The sequence below is a fragment of the Octodon degus genome, unplaced genomic scaffold, assembly GCF_000260255.1.
Source record: "Octodon degus isolate 3935 unplaced genomic scaffold, OctDeg1.0 scaffold00097, whole genome shotgun sequence".
Taxonomy (NCBI): Eukaryota; Metazoa; Chordata; class Mammalia; order Rodentia; family Octodontidae; genus Octodon; species Octodon degus.
In genome coordinates this window covers 7,863,327-7,873,612 of record NW_004524673.1, presented here as the reverse complement: position 1 = coordinate 7,873,612, position 10,286 = coordinate 7,863,327, and positions in this window count along the sequence as shown.

Sequence of the window (10,286 nt, the reverse complement as noted above, 5' to 3'; positions counted from 1 at the left end):
TTCCCTTCTCTTCCCTTCCCTTCCTCTTTCCTTTCCCTTCTTTCCTTCCCTTCCCTTCCCTTCCTCTTTCCTTTCCCTTCCCTTTTCTTTCCTTCTTTATTACCTCTCCCTCTTCTTTCTTTCCTTCCTCCTTCCCTTCCTTATTCTCTGTCTCTGTCTCTGTCTCCCTCCCTCCCTCCCTCCCTCCCTCCTTCCCTCCCTCCCTTCCTTCCTTCCTTCCTTCCTTCCTTCCTTCCTTCCTTCCTTCCTGTACTGGGAACTGAACCAAGGGTCTTCACACTGAAGTATATCTGCACTTTTTAATTTTTTTTGAGATAGGGTCACTCATGTGCTACATTGCCCTGGATGAGCTCAAACTTGTAAACTCCCTGCCTCAGTTTCTCAGCATGCTGGGATTACAGAGTGCTCAGCTTCACCTCAGTGTTGAGCAGTGTATTTCCTGGGGCTGCAGCAGAGTGACCTGTGTTTGTGGCTGGGGCATAGAATGGATTGGGACAAATGAGGACCCTTCCTCCTCTGCTGGACGGTGACGGTGCCTAAGGCAGTGCACTGAGGCTGGGGGATCAGACAGCAGGAGCTCAACTGAGAGTTCCTACACAGTGTGGCTCCAGGCTCCTCAAATTCTTTTGACTACAGAGTCATGGGGTGAGCATCCAGCTGCAACCCACACCCAGGAGCTTGATGTGCTGTTTGGCCAAAAGGGCCACCCCAGCTGAGGAGGCCAGGAACCCTGGAAGGAGGGGCGCAGTGGTCAGGGCCATGCAGGCAGAGGCTGCTGATGCATCGGTGGGAGGATTCCGGGACCCTGCCCATTGCTGAGCCCCTCTGGGAAAGGGCTTCCGGTGTGCAGGCTGCTGCTGCTGCTGCTGCTGCTGCTGCTGCTGCTGCTGCTGCTGCTGCTGCTGCTGCTGCTGGATGCCATGGTGAATGAAGGAGCTAGAGCCCGCCTCCTGCCACAGGCAAGGAAGTATGGACTGGGCTGAATCCAGAGGGCTGAAGAGGGTGGAGAAAACAAGACACAGAGAAGTGGAGATGGGTGTAGTTGATACCTAGTGCGAGGAGGAGTAAAAGCACAGGGGAGGCTGGGACCCTGACTAAATTCTGAGGCTCTGCCCTGTTCTCCCCTCCAAGGTGGGATACAGTGTGAGTGTTGATCTGCAGGATGCACACTGGAAGCTGTGGAGGTGGATCTGGAGCTATAGCTAGAGCCTGCTCAACTGAGGCAAGGCACAGCCAGGGGCTGGGGCTGGCCCCCTGGTGGGCACTCACAGGCCTGTGCCTCAGGCGAGCCTCCTAAGTCTCCCAGAAGAAAGATTTGCTGTCGCTGGGCTACAGAAACCTGCAGACTCCTGTACTTCCCATCCACTGCATCATACAATTTGGAGGTGTTGGGCCTAGAACACATCAAGGAAGTAGGAATGCACTGCACTGGAGCTCCATCCACCCTGACCAGTCTCATTCTTTACCCAGGCCAGATGAGGAACCTGAAGAAGTCCCAGCTCTGACATCTGTGTGAATTGCTTTGTCTTCTGGGAGGGTAAGGAATAGTGGACTGCCCAGGTCACCCGCAGTTCTCAGCCTGGACTGCATCGAGAAGCTCTAAGTGGGCACTGTCCCCTTCCCGGGAGCCTGTGTGCAGTGGACAGCTTTCTCTGCAGCTCACAGCAAAGCTTCACACATCAGTTAGTGGACCCCTGCCATCTGTTGGCCACTGGAGATCTAGTGGGATGGAGACTCCGGGGTAGCAATACATTATTTTGTCACTGCTCTACCCTGCAGTGACCTTTCCCTAGCCACACACATGAAGGCAGAGGGCCAAACTGGGGTAGCTGATGTGGAAAGGAACACATGCCAGGAAGCCAGCCCTGAGGCTCAGACCCAGTGAGTGCAGGTTTACGATGCAATTTCTCTGCTAGGATATGTGCTGAAGACAAGGTGCTAAGAAACGGGGAAGAGAGAGCACTGGAGGAGGGAGGACCTCAGCCTTGCACATCCCACTGCCATGGGGTGGGGAGCAGGCCTGCCCCACTGTCCCCTCTGGAAAAGGCTGTGTGGGCTCCAGCAGGGAGGTGCTCACATGGGCAGTGCAGGAGCCTGGTGCTGAGGTGAGGAGCAGGAGTGAGCCTGGGACTGGGACAGGGGCTTTGGTGAGGACACAGGGGTGTGAGTGACCCCTCAAGGGGTCAGTCTCAGGAAGTGTGACCAGCTCTTGCCTTTTCTGTCTCCTCTGGCCTCTTCTAGTCAGAGTTTTGACTAGTCCTTTGGCAATAAGGGAAGGGGACTTTTGGGTTAGGGTCCTACTCACACATGTGATCATGGGGGACCCTCAGCCTAAAATGGGGTGTCTTGATGGGCAGGGTCTTCCACATGGACACAGGGGAGTGGCCACCATCAGATAGTCAGAGGCCTTTGGCTGAATGTTCCTCTCCAGAGTTGAAATCCTTCCCTACCACCCACCACCTATTCCCAGAACCCAGGGCAGAGTCTCTTCGCAGGTGTTTGAAGACTTATTCAGGGTCTCCTAGACACTACCCACTTACACCGGGAGCAGACTGGAAGCACTTATCCCAGTGCCTGAGCATCTGTTCACCGAACCATATGGGTCCCAGTGGTGTCAAACTAGCCCATTAGGCCCCTCTGAGCAGTGCGAGAGGACACTGCGGCCACTCTGCAGATTCTGGACAAAAACCATCGTGAGATTCCGGGACGCCCAGCACAGTGCCACCCCACAGCCTGTCTGCAGCTACTGCTCATAGCTGGCTGCTTTCAGCTTCTATCAGAGCTGCAAATCCATATCTGTCCTGAAGGAGCCACTGCCCCCACCATGGTCTGGGTCACTGCAGCCTGGAGGGGGTCCCTGTTCCTCTGGACGGGTATCAGTGGCTCACTCTCTATGGCAGTGGGTTTGCCTAGCATCCCACTGAGAGGGTGGAGACCCTGAGGGACACAAGGCACCTGCAGTGTCTGGCTCTGTGCCTTCCTTGTGCTCCCTGAAGCAGGCCAGCCTCCTGCACCCTGCAGGCCGGACCCCCTGGGGCATCTGTGGCCCACATTGCTGTCAGAGGGCTGAGCCTGCCAAGCTGGAGGCATATAGCAAATGTTTTCTCCTGGGCACTTAGAAACAAAGCCTAGGACACAGGTGCTTTGTAATGGGGACTTAGAACACATGGTTTCAGAGTGGATGCAAAAAGGAAAGGGGATGCAGTAGGGACAGCCTGGGAGGACTCAACCTGGGAAGTTAACAGAAACTTAGGGGACACATGTCCTGAGATCCTATGCCAGCTTTTGGCCTTTGCACCCACAGGAGGGAGTTATGTTGTAGGGATGGATGGAAGAGTCAGAAATAAAGGGAGCTTCAAGAGAACCCTCTAGGGGTCACCCATGATCAATGGTTTCCATTTAAGCTTTAGGAATCTCCAGTGACTGATGGGAAAATAAACGGCTCTCAGCAGTCTGTGATCAACAGCCCAAGGGACTCGCAGCCTTAGCATGAAATGGGCCATGTGGGAGATCCCTACATCCTTCCTTCTCTCTGGGCCTTGCTGCCCTCCGTGCTAACACCTGCTGCTGTTCAGTGCACCCTCAGGGCCTGGGATAGTCCAAGTGGTCAGTGCACACAAACCTTCATCAACAAGAGCCTTCTTAGGGGACCCAGTGCTACCCAAGCCTCTGCTCTGGGCCCTCCTGGAAAGCTACATGGATCCACCAGCATTAGGTCCTGGCCTTTGCCAGTTCCAGGAAAGGCTCGGTGGACAGGAAAGGCTCCTTCCCGGGACTGAAGGGTGATGTTCCCTCGCTGGCATCTCTGGGCAGCCTGAGCGCATCCTGCATGCTGCTAGATAGCAGTCATTCATTCTTGAATTAACTTATTTGTGGTCAGGAAAGACATTCAAATTACCTTTTAGCAAAATGCTGAAGTCATATAATGAATGATCAAGTATTTCTATACCATATCTTTAGAATGTAAACTTCTGGGGACTAGGTCACTGCATTGAGAGGTCCTCCTGTTGTCTCTCCCTGCCAAGGAAGACAAAGATGCCATGTTTTGAGATAGTAGTGGTCAGAGGATAAATAGTGATATAGTCCCTGGGGACAAATGGGTACCTGCACCTGTGCTAAGAGGTTCCAAGCCAACGGCAGCTAAGGGAAGGCTCCCTGCTCAGGATCCAGGGCTGGTGTTGGTCAGCAGATGTGCAGTTTCGATCTAGCTGTCCTCCCAAAGCCCCGTGCAGTCCCAGGTGGGGCTTATCCGAGTGGCTGGATCTGGGGTGTGTGCAAGCAGATTAAGGCGGTGGTACTGCAGTCAAGGGTGTGTGTGGTCCTCCGTCAGTCCACTAATTAGTTCAGCAGAGTTCTGGGTGTGGATGATGGGAAGCCCCACCCTAGACGTGGGTGTCATCGCTCCAAAGGCTTATAGCCTGGACGAGATTAAAGGGAAAGGGAAGCTTGCTGCTGTCGCCTCCTGTCGGCTCTCCCAGGAACGGTTTCCCCTCTGCGATGCCCCTCCGCCACACTGCCGCCTGGGAGCCAGCCAGCTATGGACAGGGACCTCGACAAATTGGGAGCTGAAATATATCTTTTCTCCTTTAACTATTATTGGATATGCTGCCTCAGCTAGGAGAAAAGTAACTAAGACAGAGGACCTCAGGCAAGAACTTTAGTTCCCCTGTCAAATGAGGATAACGATTCAACGACAGGGGATGGCACCTCCGCGGGAACCAGTATGGGGGCAGGGAATATAGCAAGAGCTCCGTGCAGGTATCTTTCTCTTGTTTAATCTCTCCTAATATATACAGTGTTCTCCATCTACCAGTTTATTCTTCCTGATGTCAGGGATTAAAGCGAGGACGTAGGACACAAAAAGACTCAGATTTTACATATGGCCGTTATTCGCTCTCGGTTCACCAAGAAGACAGTTTACTCGTCCCAGGGGTCAGAAGCAGGGAGCGCAAGGCGGGTTGAGCCACAGAGGAGTGCCATGCTGCGGGGCTTCCGCGCCATCTGCTGGTAGCTCAGAGCAGGCTGTAGGCGTTTTTTCGAAGCGTCGCTGTTTTGTGCCATACTTTTCCAAAAGCGCTATTAGGAAATGCTGTTGAGGGTAAATATTTGAATTGTGTTTTTCTTCTGTTGACCCAGGGCCTTTTCACTGAGCTACGTCCCCAACTGTTTAATTTTTCAAAAAATGTACTTTTTGTAGTGTTGAGGATTAAACCCTGACACATCCCCAGCCGTTTCATTTTTTATTTTGAAGTAGGGTCTCACTCGACTGTTAAGCTTCCCAGGGTGGATTTTAAACTTGTAAACCTCTGAAATTACAAGCATCCCATTACTCTGGGATTACAGGCATAATCTCTCTTGTTTTAACAGCAAATCCAATCAAAACATTATTTTAAACATTCTATTCTTTGAAAGTATTAATTTATTTATAATTTTGAAATGAGCTTCTATCTGTTAAATATTTATTATATGTTTGCAACAAATTACAAATGAATTTATTGCAGGAAGTGTACATATGCATATTGAATCTTGATCCTCTTTATTTTCCCTCCCCCTCTCCTTTTTGTCTCCCCCTCCCCAATCCTTTTCCATCTCCGTAGAATATCTGTATAAAAACCATAACGTGCACCTATTATGGCATAAAACTGTAATCCCAGATGTCAGGAGGCTGAAGGAGACAGGACTAGGGGTTGGAAGATAGCCAAGGTTAGGTACTGAGTTCAAGTTAAGCCTGGACTACATGGGAAGCCCTTGTTTTAGGAACCAAAAAAAAAAAAAAAAAATCACAGCATGCCAAGCACCGTGATGGTGTATGCCTGCAACCCAGCATTCTGGGAGGCTTGGGCAAGAAGGCGGCAAAGTTCAGCCTGGGCAATTTATCTACCGTACTTAGCAAGACCCTGTCCCACAGCAGCAGAAACAGAATTTAAAGGAGGGGCACACATTGGCATATGCTTATCACAGCACTCTGGGACCAGAGCAAAGAAAATCATTAGTTCCAGCCCAACCTAGACAACTAAGCAATTTACCAAGACTTTGTCTAGAATAAAAAATAAATGGAAAAAAGGGGCCGAGGATGTAACAGTGTGAAGATCCCAAGTTCAAGCCACGCTGCTGCAAAAACAAACAAGATGGGAAGTAGCATTTAGCATTTGAAACATTAAACTCATTTTTTAATATAGCCTTCCTTCCTTTTTCCTTCTTTCCTCCCTCCCTTCCTTCTTTACTACCTTGTCTCCATGATTTGATCTTAATTAAGTGGAATTCTAGGAGATTTGCCCCTTTGTATCTGGCTTATTTCCTTTAGTGAATGCTTTCAAGGTTCACATGTGTTTGGCATGCATCGGAATTCCATTCCTTTGAAAGGTTTCATAATACTCCATTGTGTACATACACCACATCTTGTTCATCCAGCATTCAACTGTTAATGGGCACTTGGGCTGTCTCCTGTTGCTGTTCTGAATACTGCAACGGCGCACATCCCGGGTACGAGTATCTGCTTGCACCCTGCTTTGCATCCTTTGGAGTGTCTGCCTCCGAGTGAAATTGATGGATTATAGGATAATTCTGTATTTAAGCTTTTGAGGAACTGCCAAACTCTTGAATAAGATCTCTTCCCTCACTCAGGATCTTGGGTATAAATAAGCTTCCTAATTACTTCCTTGGGCCAAACAGTGGGGATTTTTTCCAGCGTCTTCTCCCTGGTGCTCCGACCTCTCCCTGTCTGGTCTGCGCCAGGCTCAGCTGCATTCCATGTCAACACCCAGAGCCCTGAGTCTGGGAGTGAGCAAACTGTGTGGCATGTATTCATGGGCCTTTTCCTCACCTTTCCTTTGACCCTGTGGGCTTCCTTTTTCTCCTCGATCATTTTCTGCTTTGTTTCCTTCCTAATTTCCTCCCTATCTACAATATCAGCTCTGTGAGTGTAGGGACATTTTCTCTCTTTGTTTTCTGTTATAGCCTTGCAACAGAAAATGGTCTCTGGCGCATAGCAGGAGGACGAGGAATATCTGGTGAATAAGGGAAAGTGCTATACCCTTTCCATACATTGTCTCATTTTAGCCTTACAGCTCAGTGAAGGGACACTAGTCCTGATTGGAGAGGTCAAGTAACTTCTGTAAAGGGAAAAACATGGGAAAATTCATAGTCTGTACATGACCCAAGTTACAGTGGAACAAGGCTGTGCCAGCTTCACTGAAAGATGCTGGATGGCCTCCGCCCTCCCACTAGCTGCCCAGTGATGGGTGGCTGCTCCCTGGGTCTGGGCCTTTCTTTCGTCATAGCTGACCTTCTCTGTGTTCTCCTTCAACCACTCCATCTTCAGAGAGGCCCCTCCTTACTGCCCCACAGCAGAGAAAGGGGCAGCTGTGACACTTAAGAATGCCTGACAGACTGCTTGATGATAATACGGGTACAAAACAGAACATAAATCAGACACAGCCGCAGCTCAAACTCAGGGCTCCTGCAGGGCACCCCAGCTCACAACCAGCCTGAACCCCACCCCCACAAGGCACGTGCTCACCCCACACTCCAAGCACCTCCCTAGCATAATCAGCTTGGGCTGCTATGACAGAGCTGCCCAGACCAGTGGTCAAAACAGCAGAAATCTATTTTCTCACAGACTTGAAGACTGGAAGGCCAAGATCAAGGCAGGGGCAGAGTAAGTTCAGGAGGTCACCTGCCCCTGTGGCTTCATGTTCTCTTTCCTCTGTGTCACCCACGCCTTCCTAAGTACACAGTCATATCAAGTTAGGACCCTCCCTAGGGACTCCACTTGAACTTATTTACCTGTGGAAAGGCCTACCCCGAATGCTGTCCCATGAGGTGTTACCTGGGGCAGGACCTGAGCATGCGAATTTGGCAGGCAGGAGAATGCAGCGTGGCCTGTAAGGACACAGTGGGGAGCTGTTTTCCTCCTCCTAGGAGTGTAGGATTCAGCCCCCATGTCACAGTGATCTTTGGCTCTTCTGAAGACACTTGCCAGCACTGTCTCTGCTTGTCCAGCAAGACTTGGTCTCGAGTCATGTGGCTAGTAGCAAAGAAAGGATCACAGAGCCCACCAAACTGTGAAGTTGCAAAACGCAGTATTTTAAAAGCGTTTTCAAGCTGGGGAGATAGCTCGGCAGCCTAAGCGCCTGCCTGGCAAGTACAAGGACCTGGGTTCAATCTCTAGTACCACATGGCATGCCAGCCCCGAAACCAGGCGTGGTGGTGCACACCTACAATCCCAGTGCTGGGGAGGTTGAGGCAGGAGGATCACTATGAGTCTGAGCTGCATAGCGAGGCCCTGTATCAAATAAGTAAATAAATAAATTTTTAAAAACATTTTCAAAAGCCACCAATTTGAGTGATGACATGGAAAGAGAGAGATGCTGAAAACAGAACCCCATTCTGAGTTCAGAATGCTGCTCATCTCTGAAGCCCTAGTTTCTCATTCAGTTGTATGCTGAAGTTCTGCCCTTCCCGGAAGAACACAACACCTCGAGGCCGGCGCGCCACTAAGGACCACAGAGCACAGCTTGCTTTCTCTCCTAGAACCATAAATTAGGGTCTGTTCAGTGCTCATCTGTCCACCAGGTTTTGGCAGCCTTCTCTGGACCTTGGGGCTCTTGGAGTACTTATAGTCTTTGTTCAAATAAGCAGCCTCCGGATGGCTGGCCCAGATGTGAAGCCCACATCTGGAAACGATCCCTAGTCTTGGCCCAGGCTTGGCTCAGGCTCAGGAAATGTGTGTTTCAGGTACACCCACACCCTGTCAGTTGATCCAAAGACAAAGACCTGATGAGAGCCGAGGTTTTAGGGGCTGGCGGCTGGTTTGGAGACGGTGAGTCAGGTCAGCTCCCAGTGGGCAGCCTATGAAAAGTGCTGGCCTCACGGGCCAAGAGTACCCTGCTGGGGTACCCCACAGCCGACCTGTCGGCTTCCTGGCAGGGTTCACCTCACAGGCCCAGCCCCGCCATAATCCAGTTTGTGGCTGATCTCACTGCATCTCCAGACACCCAGCCTGGGTGTGGCCCATAGACAGCAAATGGTCACCCTGGTCTGGGACCACCTCTTCTGGGTTGGCAGTTTATACCTAAGATTTTTGATGCAGGCTTGAGGGTAAAATCTTTCTACATGATGAAGTTTTCTGTTTGGGGCATTCTTAATCTTAAGGAAAACTCTTCACAGAGGCATATATGGCAGGACCCACTTCAGACAGGCAGTGTCTGTCTAAGGAAGGCATGCACCGTTCGTACTACCTCCTGGAGGAAGTAGAAAGCCTGCAGATATTGTCAGCTGTCGTAGTGATGAGGGGGAGTGAGGTACATTGTCATATATATGCAAATGACATTTAAAAGGTAAGGAATGAAAAATCAGATGTACTACAGTGCTCAATCTGGTCTCAATTTTGGATGTTCTGGTGGACATTCATGTAGGTAAAAGAAAAGAATGTTGGGCTGGGGAGATGGCTCAGTAGAATAAGTGCTCCCCTGGCAAGCACCAGGACCTGAGTTCAATCCCTCGTTACAAAAAAAGAAGAAAGAAAGAAAGAAAGAAAGAAAGAAAGAAAGAAAGAAAGAAAGAAAGAAAGAAAGAGAAAAGAAAAGAAAAAAAAGAAAAGAAAAGAAAAAAGAAAAGAAAAGAAAAGAAAAGCAAGTGCTTATAGTGATTTGAGCCTAAAACCTACCTCCATGAACATGCAAATCAGTTCTTGGCATGGTTTCATGGCACGCTACATTTTCTTCTGATGCATCTGAGTTTGTTTGTACTTTTTCCTGTGAAATGTTGACCCAGCTATTTTGAAGACCTCACCAATAGTGACAATGCCACGACAGCATCTAATGCACATCCTGCCATCTGTGTCCAGCGACATTGCAGTCATTGCATTTGTGGGGGCTGCGCATGGATGTTTGTTCTTTAGCCTTTTCTTTCCAAATGTCATATAACACAATCATCTATAACATTCAGTGGAATAATGCCTTCCTACTAAATCCCAACTTGTTTAAAAGTAGATTCAATCATCGAGTTTTTTCATTATGTTTCTAATGTTGTAAATAAAAATTGCTAATGAAAATGATTAGTTTTTGGCTTTGTACACTACTTCTAAACTCTGCTTTCCATGTCTGGGACTGGAAACTCTTAAGTTCCAGCTCCCAGAGTTCTTTGCATCTGGCTTCCCCTTGTAGGTACAGAGGAGGTTGGAAAGGGATAATGGAGGTGCTGCTTCTACCGCTAGTGGGTTCTTCTAGTGTGAACAGGGGTAGCTGCAGCAGCATGCCCATCAGAAGCTCTGAGCAATATATTCT